The sequence below is a fragment of the Streptopelia decaocto genome, assembly GCF_964273445.1.
Source record: "Streptopelia decaocto genome assembly, chromosome: 3".
NCBI classification, from domain to species: Eukaryota; Metazoa; Chordata; class Aves; order Columbiformes; family Columbidae; genus Streptopelia; species Streptopelia decaocto.
Window position 1 is genome coordinate 25,716,908 of NC_138656.1, and position 17,085 is coordinate 25,733,992.

General features: G+C 42.2%; 1 protein-coding gene across 4 annotated transcripts in view; it reads right to left on the reverse strand.

The window, feature by feature from the left end:
• TRERF1 (transcriptional regulating factor 1) overlaps window positions 1-17,085 on the reverse strand; it is a 100,309-nt gene that overhangs the window by 56,853 nt on the left and 26,371 nt on the right. For all 4 annotated transcript variants that reach the window (XM_082047430.1, XM_082047431.1, XM_082047428.1 and 1 more), the window contains exon 2: window positions 13,418-13,473. The gene's annotated coding sequence lies outside the window, so the exon portion shown is untranslated. The remainder of the gene's footprint in view (window positions 1-13,417; window positions 13,474-17,085) is intronic.

Here is a 17,085-nt window from a genome sequence, read left to right on the forward strand (position 1 = left end):
AAAAGAAATAACTTTGTTCAGTATAATTAGAAATGATCTTGAAATGAAATTATCTCAGTTCTATCAACTAAAGGCTTTTAGTTACTTCTCTGTTCCCATTCTGAATAATTACATTGCCTCATCACTCATTTATACTCATTGCCGTTATTCCTCTATTTGCTTCATACACATAAACATACATAAATGTGTCAGAAGTCCCGGTACAAAATGTGTTCCCCTTTGCAGAAAAGTGCTGAAGAGCACTGGGTGTGTATCTGATGTCCTCACAAACAACAGTATGGCATACTGTTGTATACTGGTCCATTTTGAACAGTAGATTTTTAAACAGTATTTTTAAATGCAACCTTCACTTTCCCTCACAGAAAAGCTTCATGAGTTAAAATATTTCTTGGTTAAATGAATGCAGGATTGCTTTTTTTTTTTTTTTTTCCCATGCAGTATCTAATAAAGCATCAGCAACATTAACATTATGGTTATTAGTTTATTTAATATGATGATGTTCCATTAGACAAAATATAATACAATTGTAGGCTGGAAATTAACTATGGAAACATGTTGATATGGTTATATGGAGTCATGAAACTTTTTCAAATGCAGGAGCACTGTGTCTACAATACAGTTTAAACAAGTTAACTTATTCAGCTGTTTATGTGTAATAAACTTTTGCTCTCTGCTGTCATATCAGATACTCATTCTTCCAATTTAAAAATGTTTTTTGTTTTGTTTTTCATATACAGTAAAGCATTTAATGACTATTAAAAACTACAGTTGAAGTTGGGTCAGAACAACTTGTGAGAACATGTTGCTTCTTGTGCTTTCAGTTCGAAAAGGAGAATTCCCATGATTATTAAATAGCAGTAATATTTATAGACAAAAGTACCAATTTAGTTGTATTACTTTTGCTTTTCTAAAGTAGGAGAAGTTTATCTTTTAGACCAATGGCATCAGCATTGCCATGGTGTGCTGGAAAAGCAGCATGCATGAAGAAGAGCAGAGGCAGAAGAGTCTGAACCCACCATCATAACTGAGCTGGACATCAGTTGATGTTACAGCCTGCACAAGAGGACTCCCTTGAAAAGCAAGAGTCCACACACCAGAGCCAAATATCCAGTGCTGCTTTGCCCACACGGATTTATTTAAGGCACAGAAACACCATAATGTAGACGTAAAGAAGTTCTTTTCCTAGGCTAAAGTTTAACAGAGCTTAAACTTTTTAATAAAGGTCAAAGAAGTTTCAACACATCTCCTCAGGTTAGCATTGCTTAAGTAAAAACAGTGCAGCCACTTGTTGAACCCTAGTTCAACAGCAGAATAAATTAGTAGAACTAATTACTAGCCACAAAGCCTTCCCTGGGATATTTAACTGATTAGCTAAGAACGTATCTACCAGAGCTCATTTAAAAATAAATCTTTCATTGGTCAGAACTAAAAAAGGACAGCCAACTTGTCCATCAGAAGAATGCCCTGACCACATAGCTCTTCTTAAATAGCCAAGCTGAGGACTTGCTTCTCTGAATAAGAGGGGTTTGGGGTTTTTTTGTGCGTTTTGACCTCCATCACAAAGTTAAAGGGTATCACTTGCCTCATTTCTGAGTGTGCTGGTATCCCAAGCAAGGGAGAGGCAGGGCTTTCACTGCTCACAGGAAGGTCACACCTCAGAGGTATCAACTAAAATAACCAAAATACAGCAAGCAGCTCCAGCCACCTGAGACGACGTGAATCTTTCCCATTCTCTGTGAGCTGGCTTTTAGCAAACCAAGTGATTTTTGTCAGCTCGTATCAAGCCTTTGGCAGAGGAGAAGCAGAGCCTGGGCAAGGAAGCCAGAGACACCGCAAAGCTGGGGACAGCTCAGACAGGACAGCAAAGGTCCCCAAGCACTATGAAAAGAACCTGCATCTCAGTGACACTGAGCGGAGCAGATGAAGGCATCACGGGAAAGGACAACCCCACTGTGGACATGCAGCTTAAAATGACACTGTTATTCTGCTGGTGGGTTGCATGTTGGCCCTTTTTTCAGCTTTTGAAGTATGATCCAAACAGCAAAGTAGGCCAAGAGACCATTTATTTTAACTGCAGAATTCTAGTACAGGTCCCAGCCAGTTACTTAGCTCTGCACTTGTCTTTTGTGGTTGCATGTATTTCCTATTTAAGAAAAGGACTACAGCAGTTCCTGGTTTGTCACATTTTCTTCAAATAAAGAGTTTGAGCAGCAGTTTCCTCTGCCTTGTGTTACTCTGCATTGGTGAACACTCTCTTCCCTCTCACCCTGCTCAGAAACGCTCAGCCACCTACAAAGCTGAACGACAGACACGAGGCAACAAGATGAAGGATTTCAAAACAACATCTATGATGACAGTCCACGGGATTTTTTTCCTCCATATCTAGATTTCTATCCTCCCTTCTCCATCTGCACTTTCCAGCTCTTTCAAAATAATGAGCAAACATTTCTCGAGCTTCACAAATCTGGCACATTTCATTTTCCTTGTCATTTAAGAGAGACCCACAAACTATTTGGTATTAATAGTAAGAACGCTGTGCACTTTGTAAAGCTTTATTCAAAGCATCCTGTGATCTTCCACTGAAAGCACTCATTTAGCACCTTCACAGTACTTCTGAGACATATATTATAATTCATCTCACTCAGGTGGAAACTCATAGGCACGCTCAGGCTAAAATGTCTTGCTGTTGGGCTAACCTCTAGAAGAACTCGTGTCCCACCTCCCCAAATTCATTCTGTATTTCGACTTTTCTGGCCAATTCTTGCTCCAGCGCTTCCTGCCCCACACCTAACTTAGAAGAAGTTATCCCTTCCCTCCTCTCATACCACACCTATACAAGTCTCTGGCAGAACCTCCCATAAATCTTTTTTTCCCCCGAGTATTTCCTGAGAGTATGTAATTAAATCATTAAGGAAGAAGTTTATCACCTGCTAAGAAAACTACTTATGCAAGCAACATACTCACCAACAGCAACCTGCATGGCTGTGTCTCTACATCCCCGATACCAGTCACGTTGGCTGAACGTGAAAAGCCGATGTTAACCCCTTCCAAATGAAAAGAATACTCGCAGGGTCTGGTCTTTAAACATAATTTCCCCAGATAAGCGAGAGACTGCTAGTAAAACATCACATAAGTCTCAATTTGTTTTCAACAGGAGAACAACACCACAGAAGGTCAGTCTCTCCCACTATTCTTCAGATACACTTTCATGTAATTGTATAATAGTCTTTCTTTAATAAGAAGTAAATATAAACATATACAAAGAGGACAAGCAACCAGAAAAGGATTAACGCTTTAATAGTATGGCAACATCTGAAAACATAAGGAAATAACTTCAAATTTAATCAGTAGTGAAAACCAAAATCAGGTATGAAAAAAAGTCAGTCTAAGCAAATGTGAACTTGTCTTGCATGACAGACAGCAGAGGCACTAACTGTACATGACTCACTAGTACTTAAAGTGCATTACTTGTTTGGATCCTTGCGCTAAAATATATCAACATGACATGCAGCCCTTTTTCTTATTTTAATAATGCAAGAGAACACTTTGTCATTAACCACTGCCAGCTATGGTTTTGCTGAACAGTGGCCACTGCTACATTTACTCAAACAATAACAGGTCTCATTAAAACCCAATGACAGAACTTCAGATTATCCTACAGATGACCCTTAAGTACCTGCTGAAATCCAAATTAAACAACAGTTTTCATTTCCTTTTGTGTCTCAAGTAGTCAGAGCCACAAAGCATCTCAAGACTCCACTCTTCACCAGGGTATTCAGAGGATGCATCTCATCCCTTTTGTTCTCTCGCATTATGTCTGGTAACTGGAGAAACAAGAACACACCCTTCACATCTGGCTCCAGCCCTCAAACCAGAACTGAGGTACACCACCTGGTCTCTCCAAGGGAGGGGAGCACGTATCAGTTGCTAGAGAGAGAACATAGGCAACCCTCAGTGGCTCTCCAATGGCCTCTCTTGGGAGAAATGGGACATTTTCTAGGCAGCATGGTCCATCCAAAAGATCAAAGCAAAAAACTTACACAGCAAATTGCACAGGTACATCCCAAGTACTTTTTTTTTCTCCAATTTTTTCTATCAGTAAAAGCTTGTTGGATATCCTCCTAGCATTGTGTCAAAAATCTCCACTTCAGTTGAGTTTTGTTAGCAGGATTGATGGTGTAACTAGTTTAACTTCAGAGAACATTCCCAGTGAAGACTTATCTTCACCTAGCCCCTCTTAATGCTACAAAAGGGGGTGATACTTAAAGCTGCAAGTCAGCAGATGAAAGCACAGAGGAAAAGGACAGGAGAAAATTTGTTCTTCCAACTTGTCTATTCAAGAAATTCAGAGGAAGCTTAAGTGGGACACAGTCAAGTCTACTCAATTGCCTGTTTTTAATAGCACAGAGTAGGACAAGGGCCAGAGAGTGTACACTTTTATAAGACAAAGCATGCAATTGTCAGAATAACACTCAAGTTTTCGAACTGGCAGTGCACAGGATCAAAGTGACTCCGCTGGTATTTTAGAGGAAAAATTCATCTGAGCCTACGACAGACAGACCAGAAATACATCATTCTCTGGGCCTCAGAAGATGGCTCTGGTGGGAGGGTACCATCACCCCGGTCCCCACGGGCTTCCCACGCTGCCCTGAGCAGGTTACCCAAGTCACTTCAGAAATGGGCAGTGAGATCCATAAAATGAGGCTGTGTACAACATCGCTGCAGAATGAAAGGTCTTGACCTTTTTAATCTCTAAGAGGTGTGTTCAAATACTATACTCACAGGCAACTGTTATAATAAATCATGAAAGCAGTATACTGTTAAGGCTCAGCATTTGAAAGCAAAAGGCTAATAAAATACTAAAGCAACAAGCTTTTTTTCCTCCTGATAAAATGGAGGAGGAAAAACAGACCCAACCCTGTGGGCACACTTTGTAGACAAATTCCTTTTGACAATTTATGGACTTTTTTCCTCCTCTTGTTTAACAAAATCACTTCAACAGTGTAAAAGTTAGCAACGCGGCTATCTCAGAAGAGGAAAGTTGCTCTATTCCTTATTGGTAAGGAATGTGCACACACACAAAACCAAACACCCACAGGAAATTGAGAACTATTCATTTAGTTTTAGTCAAGTCTTTGCAAGACTGTACCTTTTGACTATCAGTTGATGGTAAATGTGCAAATGTCTGGTACTTAATCTCATATAAGAACTAGACCAAAAAAAGAAGTATCAACATTAAATTTTACCTTCAAAAAAAAGCACACAAGTGGTACGAATACAATTCTCTAGAAAAATGCTACTTAGCAAAAACAAAACAACTACTCCCCCACATACATGCAATATTTAAAAGAAAGAATTCAAAGCTGTAACTATGTTCACACAATCCTGAACTGTAAAGTACAAGAAGTTCAATTTAGGGATTAAAAAAATCCTCTACGTGTTATCTCTAACGACACCATGTAACCCTCCCCCTGTCATATTTTTTCTTTGGTATTTTGGGGCCTGATGGGATGTTGTTCATCGCCACTACTGGGGATTCTGAAAGAAAATCTGAAATCACTTCTTGTCATCTGCACAGAACATGAAACCTGGAGCAACGGTAAGCAAAAAAATGAATCAGGTTACTTTACCAGAAAGTATATTTTTTGCTGGGTATAGTTTATCTGAACAACAGCTCATTTTAATACAGCAATAACACAAAGTTACAAATGCCTAGGAATTAAAACAAAACAAAATAAACAAAAAACCAAACAAAAACAAAACAAAAGACCCGCAAGAGTTACCGTTGTGGAATTGTATTAGGGAAGGCAACGATCCTGTAAAAAAAGACGAGGGGTCATGGCAGACACAATCTAAACACTAACCTTCCTGCACAAATCTGCAACTAAGCAAGGAAACGTAGCCTCTGGATGGATAAGAACATTACTTTGTGTAAGGCAATGCAGGGAGGGAGAGTATTATCTAAAGAATAATAACAGAAAGGGCAACATGCATTTCTGGTCTATTCACTTCAGAAAAGAAAATACCACAAGAACAGCTAAAGATCCAAAACCATCTTATATTGATAGTTTTTAAAGTCTGTATATTTGGCTTACCAAATAGGATAATGTTTATCAGTGACTTACCAACAAAATGGCTAAATGCCCCTACCAAAATTTACTCAGAAGATAAAGAATATGTTAGCCAAAACTGGGCCCCAAAAAGGCGCAGCTGGGCAGAGGAAGAAGTTTTGAAGAGTTGAGAATTAATCTCCTCTGCCTGACTGTACATCATTACAGTCGACTGATGTGATGTACGGTATGCACAGAAACTCATGGACAGCAAACTCACAAAATGCAGTATCCACAGGAACAACGCTGTATCTTATCCGCTGACTAAAATCCTGTGCAATTCCTCTGGTGTTTACATCTTCCCCACTTGGCAGCAACGCTGTCCATTCAAAAATACAGACCTCTGCATTTCAGTAACTCCAACCAGTATGGCTCCTGGAGCACATCTCTTCAGAAGCACCAGCTGCTCCCTACACACCATTAGAATACTAAAAATCAAAGTTCACTTGTCTTCAAAATGCTCCACAGCCTCAGCTTAGGGTACTCCTGGCTTTTCCCAGAGTCCCAGGACAGACTATGATCCACCATCCTGATGCTAATGTTATTGTTAATTGGTGCCAGAGACCAAATTTTTGTGTGGCTAAACAAGGGACATTAACTCTGAGAAGAATCACTCATGGCAGATCTGAGCATCAAAGCTGACAATAGCCAGATGTTCCTCTCCCCACTTTTTAACTCATGGCAACTTGCATGCTACAAGAACACCTGGGCAATATGCTGCATCCCTCCATGGATAAAGAGAGACAAAAAGTTTGTCTTACTGTTGCACTCTTGTCAAAACACTCTACCAACTGCAATTATAAACAAAATACCTAAGAATTTAGGTAGCACAAAACAGAATTGTCTAGAGTTCATCCACAGGGAAATTATTTTAATTTTCAACTGGGATATGTCTCCTTCTGTCATTTATAGTCAGGAGTGGGCATCTGTGTAAAGTAACAACAGAAGTTATGGACTCACTTATAGAAATAGTTACTGAGTGAGAGTTCATGATCTGCACTAATAAGACAGGACAAATAGACACCAGAGGCTCATTCTGGGGACAGAAGTCTGTGAATGTATTTTGCAGAATACACTTTCTAAAACTAAAGCCCACTCCTTGGAGTTTATGAAGTCCGCAAGGCATGGGTATCCCCTGTAATTTCAAAGTGCGCTGGTTGAGCATCAAGAGTGCAACCAGAGAGTAGAGTCCCAGATGGCTTTGCCCCTGGGGCTGCAGACAGGCACCCCCCTAGCAGCAACACCCACACCTGCCTGCCCCACAGAACCCCAATGCCCAAACCGGGGGGCTGGGGAGAGCCCTCAGCTCCTTCCCACATCAGCTCTTCCAACAGGATGGAAGTTGCCACCTGCAGCTGGGGGTTCAGCCATGAACCAAGAGAGCACATTTTTTGTGGGAGATTAACAGCAAACAAGCTCTGTCTGGGTACCATAACATATCTTCCTTTCATTGAAATATCTAGGTGGTTTGAAGTTGTTTAATTGCATATGTGAACTTTTCAACTTATAACGTTGGGCTTCCCCAACATTATTTTTAGATTTTTTTTAATTTTTATTTTTCAAAGCAGCAAGTTACTGGCACATCTCAGGTTAGCAACCAAGACAGAGCCTAGAAACTGCACAGTCTCTACATGGAACGGGTTTCAAAATAAAAGAAAAGCAGAACATTACTCTATCTCGCTACACCAGTGGCAGAGCCCTTAGCCGCACTCCTAGGCTTTCACCTTTGGCCTCAACTAGAATTCCCCTTTTAACTCCATCTGGCACACTGTCTTTAATTCATTTAGGAAAGGTTTGATATGAAGACTGGGCAGCCAAGAAGGGAGTAGCAGAGAAGAAGGAAAAGGAGAGGAGAGACGGGCAACATCCAAATGGTCGGTAGTGGGGGTTAGCACTTTGGTACGGAAAAATCAATCTGATCTGTTTCATAAGTTAACAGGAAAAAAACAAAACAAAAGACAGAATAGTCCCCGCAACCTGTTGTGTTCTTGGAGCCACGGCTTCTTAAAAAAAGCCGAGGGGCCTCTCCATACCCATGGTAACAATACAAGGCAGGACCTCAACATCTGAAGCGCACTAACTAGTCATTTCAACAGTAACTTACAAAGGAGTATCATCCCCTTTTTACTGACAGGGGAGCTGACTCAAAGACAACCAAGGGAGTTGCCCAAAACCACACCACCAGTCATTAGCAGAGCTGCAGTTAGAAGTTCCTGGCTGCCAGCACGACTTTCAAGCACCGACGTTGGCGGCCGCCCCGCAGCCACGGAGCTGGAACCCTGCGTGCTCCCCCGGCAGAGGTTCCCCTGCCCCCCACGCCATCCCTCCAAGCTCCGCTGGCACCACCACCACCAGAGAAGGAAGCAAGCGGGGTGCGTCCAGCCAGGGTGGCGGCTCAGCGACAAGGAGCAGCAACGATGCCCACGTCACCCTGCAGACCTGCTCCACCGGGCACCCACCCCAAAGGGGCGGCTGCAACCCCCCCAGGTCTGCCCTGATGCTCCCCTTGTCAGGAGCCCAGGGAACCCAGCTCAGAAAAAACACCCTAAAGCTAAGTTGGAGCCAGCGGTTTTGTGAGGTTTAGCAGCCCGCACTGGCTTACTGAGTGGGGTGGGGTGACAGATAGGCAACACGCATCCCAAGGACTGCAACTCTAAGCTACACCCCATCTTGTCTGTGCTTTACGTACTCTGAGGTGAACTTTGGAACAGTTTACTTCACAAACAAAAGCTGAAATGGCTCTTTCCATCTTAACCCTATAGTATTAAGGTGTATTTTACAGTACCGATTCCAGTTTTTCTTAATTGCTTGGTCAAGAGTGCAAAGTTACTGACATCCTACAGAACCAACCAGCTCACAGTGAGGATATTCTACAACGAAAGGTTGTCTTTTTTGTAAGAGTAGTTTGAAGAGTATTAAATAGGTTAATTTTCCATCTCAGTTTTTATAGAAGCAGCACAACTCTCACAACAAACAGTTTGGGAAACCCAGTATGACAGACATGGGGAGGGGAAAGTGAGCATTCCACTTCTGAATTAAAAGCAGAACCACAGAAATTCACTTTTCATACATGATTAGTCCTAATTTATATATAAACTTACATCTAGGTCTCTATTATATTAGTCAAATGTATTCCCTTGCTTTCTATATTCCACCTGGTATTTGCCTATACTGAGTTTTCCAGACATTCCTTCCAACTCACTTGATCCTTTGAAGCTGACAGTTACCTACTCATTCAGGAACTGAAGTAATTTATTCTTTTAGAAGTGTTAAACGTTTACAACTTGCAACATCAGATTGTGCAAATATTCAAATCTTCTGGAAGAAAAAGAAAAGGAAAAAGCATTTACCTTGATGTCTACATTTATGTAGATATTCTCTACCCCTCCTAAACTTTGTTATCTAGATGCTTACGCATGAGAGATTTCCCATTTTTTTCCCTGTGCTTTCCAGGTACTTTCCACATACTGTGACAAAAGAGCTACATAACACAAGAAAAGGAACTCAAATTACCTGTTCCTGTTTTATTCAAATTAGCTTTCTTATTTTGAAAATTTTTCTGAGATGGCTTCTGTGGAGACAGAAAGATTCATAGGCAATGTCAAAAGAAGTTATTAAGACTCATCTAGCAGTGATGCAAGAGTTTTGCACCGATGTGCACTAAGAAACCACAATGTATCTATCGGCTTAGACAGAAATCATTCCTGGACTTTGCCTCAATTTGGTCTCACCAAAATCGAGTGTTACTCCCCATATAAGACAATAACAGAACCACACACAAAATGAAAAAAGGCAAACAAACAAAAAAACCCCAACCATAACAAGTTACCGTAGTTCTGCTGGTGTTAAATCATGGTTTTCACTGCCAACACTCATTAAAAAAGAACAATCAGAAAATGTTTGCAAAACAGATTGCTATTATAAAGTACATTAACAGCTACTAAGAATATACATCAACCTACTGCTTTTCAGATAATCAATATTAATTGGCAACCTAATTTGGAACTGTTAAGGCAAGCAACCTTGGAGCTGCAATTCGTCAGGTCTAAGCTAACGGCAGGTGAAAACAGGCCTGATAACTGTTACTTCCTTGTCATTTCCTTCCAAAAATGACACAATGTCGTTTCAGCAATCAAAGTAATTTTTATCTCATAAACGTACCTCTGAAAATAGATTAGGCCATATAGAACAATTTTATATTTAGGATCCGAGCTACCAGGCAGACTCATGTGAAAGGGCCCTGGGTTCCTTGGAAAGAAGCAAGATAAAGGCACAAGGAAATATAGGGGAAGGAAAAGAAAATATTGGGTGAAAGGTCTGGCACCTATCAACATTGCTGCAAGCTTGCCAAGTCTCATAATTTCATCATTAGCCTTCAGGCATATTAAAAGAGCTATTATTCATTTTTTTTTATTCGATCCTGTCATGTAACAAATAGGATGGACACCAAAAGCCAGCCATTACATACATGGAAGTCACCATGGCTAGGATTAAAACAAGATTGTTCTCTGCACAAACTGGACCACTTCTCATCGTTTTGAACAGGACTAAAAGACAGCAACCCCTTTAATTGCAACAGCAGCAAGAAACATGTGCTTCAGAAATACTCCCCCAGAAGAAACAGCAGGGAATGGGCCAGGAAATATCCATGAAAACTGCAAGCAACCAAGGAAAAACACAGACAGGAGGCACAGACAGAATCTGAGAGCAGGTCCTGATGAGACAGGATCCAGATACCTGTCTGGAAGGCTGGAAACCTGAATGTAAATGGGGAGAGGGAATGCAGAAAAGGAGCAGAAGGTTAAAAATCAATCAATAAATAAATAAACAAACATTGATGCCATAGTAGTAAGGGACAGTTGAAAGGAGGGACACCTGACACCTGCAGTCTTGAGAAGGAGCATGACCAAGACATCAGCTTCTTGTGACACTGTAGGAGCAGGAGTGGGACAGCGGCATTTCTCCAGCCCAGGTTGCTGGTGGAAGGGATAAACTAAGCCTTCTCATATAAAGAGACACACATTCATAGCTCAGGATTAACTTCAACCATGAGAAGGTATCACACAAAACGAGGACAGAATATTTTCTTCTAGAGGCAAGAGACAAGAGCCAGTGGAAAGTACTCACTCCTCCCAGAATCTCATTTTAAAGTCAGTCCTGCGATTGCCAGGGATCTGGCTGACAATTCCTATATGCCTGGGGCTGGCAATAAAGCTGTGGCAAGAGAAGGTGTCGTGGCCTCAAGCTGCAGAACTTGCTAGAAACACAGGCTCCTCGGAGGTTGTTTTATGAGGAAAGGGGAGAGCAAGGTCATCCCAGGAGACATGGCACAACAGCAGACTGCTGCTGGGCCATAAGAGCTGCCCATGCTACAGCACATGGATTTATTAACATCCGCTTCACAGAAAGGAACAATACTTAAACTGTACAATATATATACACTATATAATACACATATGAGAAGTAATGTCTTAGGCAAACACCAGCATCTGAATGAGTACAAGTGAAGTGCTGTCCCACACACATGCCAGAGAAGCCCACAGCACTGCATCAACACCAAATAAACACGCTTCTCGGTCAACTAAATCTGCTAGAACAAAGCAGCCTGAGGACAAGCATTTCCACCTATCCTGTTCCTGGCCACGCTGCTTCTCGAGGAAGGCGTACGCACGCCAGCAGGGATGCCACAGCGGGCGCTGCGCAGCCCCCGGCCGCAGCCATGCTGTGCGATGGGACGGCAGCCGAACCGCTCGTCTGCGGAGGGGCGCTGGTGCAGGTTGGGCTGAACACGCTCTAAGAAGTCCTGAAAGCAATTTTAATTACCCCTTCTTGGAGCACAGGTAGACTGGTTTGAACATGTGCAAGTGAAGAAGCTCGTTTAGATAACAAATGAGGTATGCATGTGGGGCGCTTTGTGTAACAGCTCTGCAGGCTGCAAGACCTCTCACCTGAAGAGCTGTATTTTACCAACTATACATGTACAAGACCACCTTCAGGTAGAGAGTAAGCCACTACATAAAACTACTCATAACACAATTCAACAGTGGCATGACAGAGGGTAGTTTGAATGGATTAAACACCCAACACTTGCAAAAAAAAAAAAAAAAACCTAAGCGGCAAGGAAGTCTTTGCTTCTTGCATACTCCACACAGTGCCAAGAGCCACTCAGAAGTTTTCAGTTCTTGCTTGGGCAGCCACCCTCCAAAGGGTAACTCTACTTTGTAAACAGAACCTAAAAGGAATAAAAACCACACCAAAACGCACACCTAAAACCTTACGTGTCTACAAGAGCTGAATCTCTGACTCCAAGAAAAAGGTAATTTAGTCCTGGTCCTCATACAATTACATCATGCATTTAGCTGTTTCCACTACATTTTCCAACCAACAGTCAAAAAGAACAAAAGGGATTTTTGAGGCCTGTAAATGGCACAGAGCACAGGAAGACAGAGGAGACAAAATGAAAGACAGAAGTGACAGAGCTGAATAGTCGCAGAGTAGATCATAGGTTGAAAGGCAGTGACAATCCCTGTGTAATACTGCTACTGTGTTTGGCTAGCTGTCGTTTGAACGTGGTTATTCCAATACCTAATAGTTTTAAAGACATCTACTCCTCTCTGCCAGTGGAAGCCTCTGAACCAGAAACCAAAAGAATAAAAAGGTATCTATCTAAACACTGCCTTTTAAAAAACACTGCACTTAAAAAATAATAATAACTTAAAAAATTTTTTAAAATAATAATTTAAAAAAATCTGCAAACCTACAGCTTCCTTCAGCAAATTAGTGACAGCAAGTACTAATTTCAAACTCAAACCTAGACGTTTCCCACTCATATACACTCTGTCCTAACAAACAGTCCAAATTCAAAAATACTGCAACAGGAAAAACAAGTTTTAAAGCACAGAAGTTAAAACAGCTCAAAGATCTTTTTGCCTTTCAAATGTCTGCGGGTGAGGGGGGAGAGCAATTTCTCAAAACTGAACGAAAACTCTTCTACCTCATCCATCCCTTTATAAAAAGTTCTAAAATAGTAGGATAAGCATGACCTATCCCTCTAATCCCCATGCCTGGAAAGACATTTTTGTCTTCAGAACTCGGTACATAGGTTTACCAGGAGAAAGGCCTGGGACAGAAGCTGTACAGAACAGATGGTCTCTGCTCAAAGGGTGAGAGGTAGATGTAACTTAAAAATAAATATCTCCATTATCTGCAGGGTTCTGCCAAGGAAAGAAATGTTTGTCTTCAACCCAGACAACAAACCCATGAGACTTTTTTGTGTAGGAACATGTTTATCTTACCCTCTCTCTTACCTTATCAGACACATCTCCTCGTCCTATTCAGAATCCAGCAAGGCATAAAATTCCATCTGTAACAAAAGGAAAAGTCCATTAATACCTCCTGATAACCTTACTAACAAAAGGCTAATAGGCAGTTCCACAAAAAAAAAAAAAAAAAAAAATTAAACTTCTGCTGCCATTCCAGTATAATCTACACCCCAGGCAAGTTGCCCTCCTGTCTGCAACAATCTGGGAAACCTGGGTATAAAGGTATTAAAGATGTTGTAACATGTTCTGTAAGAAACACGCTCTTCCTCCTTTGGCAAGGATAACAGAGGTGGCCAAAACATACAGGTTGCCCTGCCGAGTCATAAATAAGTCTGCAGCATCCTCTCATTAAGTTAAATGAGTATCAAATTACATAATGTGAACGGTTGTAAAATGAGACCAGTGGTAATGGCTAGAAATAATCACAGTGGCATTATACATCACCGAGACAGTTTTCCATCAGTGTATCAAACCTGGGCAGGCAGCACTTTTTATCTCCAGGCCAAGAAACTGTCAGCATGCAGCCCTTCTTAAACATGGGAAAGCATGCAAGAAATGGATGGAACAAAGCTCTCAAGCATGAGCTTAAATTAAGCCTACCCTGAACAAGTACATTTAATTTCTTAACACCTTTACAAACCAGACTTTCAATGCAACAAAGATGTTTTTATAACATAGGTAAACATGACGCAGACTGGCATACCTGGGATCAGAGGAACGAGTACCACACACCTAACCAACAAAACTGTAACCTTGGAATTGTCAATAAAATTTGCAATCACGACCAACTCGGGCTTGAACAAACACTTTTCCGTGGCGCTATTAAGAAAAGGAGACATGACCTGCAATCCAGCCAGTCCGTGAGTCACTAGGGCAGAAGAGAAACCTCCCATCTGGCAACTCCGAAAAGCATAAGAGTCTGCCTAGAGTGAGAAATGTGAATCGAGGATCTCCAAAACCAAATAAACCAACCCCTCCACACACCCTTTTCGCTTTTTCCGCATCCTGCCCGTAAGCTCTAGAAGCCTGTTAGTCCAGCGCCATGCTGGAAAAGGCCAGGAACGCGTGAGAGTGAAACAGCACGCTGTGTGAGAGAATACTACTTGAAAACAAACAAACACACACCATGAAAAACACCTTCATATTTCAATCCATTTATCTCTGAGAAGATATGGCAGGAATGGAAGGATTTGAAGCAAATAGTTTTCATGTTTGCTTACTTTTCCTGCAGTGATGCTACTAAGAGTATCCCTGCATCTAAAGCACAAAACTAGATGCAAAGAAAAGATAATGTTTTAGTGGTCTTACATACCCAGCTTCCAGCCTCACTTGGTTTTTCCTGAACACCGAGCAGCCACGATGCCAGCAGAGCCCAACGGGAACCATGGGTGCTTGGTGCCACAGAAAGGTGACATCTTTCACCACCTGCGCTGCCATCTCAACGCCACCAAAATCGGGATGGAGGCAGGTGGGTCCCCACCCAGGAGGCCCAAACTGCCTGCTCTGGGATACTTCTCTTTTTCCACTTCCTTCAAAGGTGTGTTAGTGTACACTTCAAATGCTAAAAATAAAACCTTCATGCAGCAAATACCATTTTCACATCTTCTACTCATGATATTTATTTTTTGGCATTCCCAGAATAATACAACAGCATACTTCCACCACTATAGGCTTCTTTTGTATTTTGTTTTATTTTTCTCTTCTATGAAGAAGAGAAATCTTGTCCATTTGACAGAAAGATTTGCACAAAAGAGAGCCATTGACCAAGAGCCCACTTGAGTATCCCTACCCTCCTATTCCTCTGCCAACCCAGAAAAAATCCTCAGAGCACAACCTCTTCCTGGCTATTTTCAGAGAAACTGCAGCAATCATACAAGAACAATGGGGGAGTTTGTTTTACTCAAAGAGTAAATGTTTTGTGGCTTCCAATGTAAATATTTTAATTAATGGATTTTTTTTTTAACTCTCTACTGCCATACTTGTGTTCACATTCACACAGAGCTATCAGGACAGAAGCTGCACTCAACTTCTACAGCACAGAAGAGAAATACAACACAGATTAATAACACCTTGACTTCAGAAAAAGCACCTTCATAAGCAAATCAAACCTCACCAGGCATTCGCTGGGGGAGATGTAGGACAAAAAGAAATAAAGAAAAATGAGTCTGCTCATTTCCTGCGTCCAGCTGACGGCTCACATTAGTTTCCATTGAGATAGTGGCCCTATTTTAATAGCCAACTTGTAGAAAACCACAACTTAAACTGTTTCCAAAACAACATTATGCCCAGTGACCAGGCCACAAGGAGAAAGCGATGACTATCTTTTTGCCTCAGCCATCAACACATGGCTCCCAACCACCCTATCAATCTGCATCCACTTCACAGTAATGCTCAAATCTCCTCTTAATGATCTGTAAACCAAGTGTCATGGACTCTTGCCAGCTGGATGAGACTCAGATTCCCTCTCTGGGCAGGACAGTTTTGGTGCTACGGAAGGTGGCTGGACAGAGCTGCCAAGCCATCCTGCACATGCTCCTCTGGTGGTTTCTGGATCCAGCAGCAGCCCCAGGGACAGGCAGCTCTTCCACTCGGAACAGTGCCTCTCCCCACAGAAACCATCTCCCTCCTCTGCCCCCAGATACCGGGATAGAGTCCAGATGCAATATCAGCATATGGCTGGCATTTGGGATTTTTAAAAAATTTTCTTTTTCAAATGAAGTGGGACACAGATGATGCCTTTTCTCCTTTCCCAAAGCCTAACTGGAGCATGAACGTGGACCTGTGTGAGCTAGGTAGCTCAACAACATAGCATGTTTCTGAACGGCTGCAGAAACTACTGCACAGACCAGTTTAGCCTAAACCAGTCCCACACGTGGCAGTGTTTCCCTTTCCCTGCTTTTATCTGAATGGAAGGTTTTGTTCTTCTTGTAGTGACCTCACCACACTTGATGCCTCTTAGCAACATCCTTCCAGAAGTTCAACAAGCAGTTCCATAGAAATTCCCTGCACTGTCAGTAATACGCATGCTACCCCGGGTAAAATCCTCACCGTATCTTTCAAATATACTGCATTTGTACTCTTCCGCTGCCTCATGCAAGATGTTGTTTGTGCACTCGTAAGACTTCCCAGATTCTGTGATTCTCGCAACCACCATCCACACCAGCAGCTCCATCACCTCCAGGCCACTACGGTGGCGGCACTTGGCTTGTCCATCCCACTAGGCAGCAGCTAGTGCTGGCAATGGGGGGAGCATGGAAAGAGGCGCGTCACCCTTTTCCCTGCAGGGGCTACAAACTGAAGGAAGAGTGAGACCTCCTGATTGCAGTTCATTAAGAGCAAAGCTTCCACAGTTCTAAATGAGTAAATGCTATCAACCACTCCCCATTAGGATGGGGGAGGCAGGGAGAGAGGACTCCTGGTTGTTAATTGTGAGAGATCCTCTAATTTGGTGGCAGTGCTCAAGACAACGAGGCAATGGCTGTTTCTGCACGGGCAGCCTGAGGCTGGTGCTCACACAGAAGGCAGCAAACATGAGCAGATACATCACCCCTCACGGTGTGCACCCACCTCAGCACCCGTCTCCTGCCAAGGGCAGACGGAGACCAGAAGGCAACACTGGCTGAGAGCTCCCCCTGCGGCAGGGCGATTCGGAA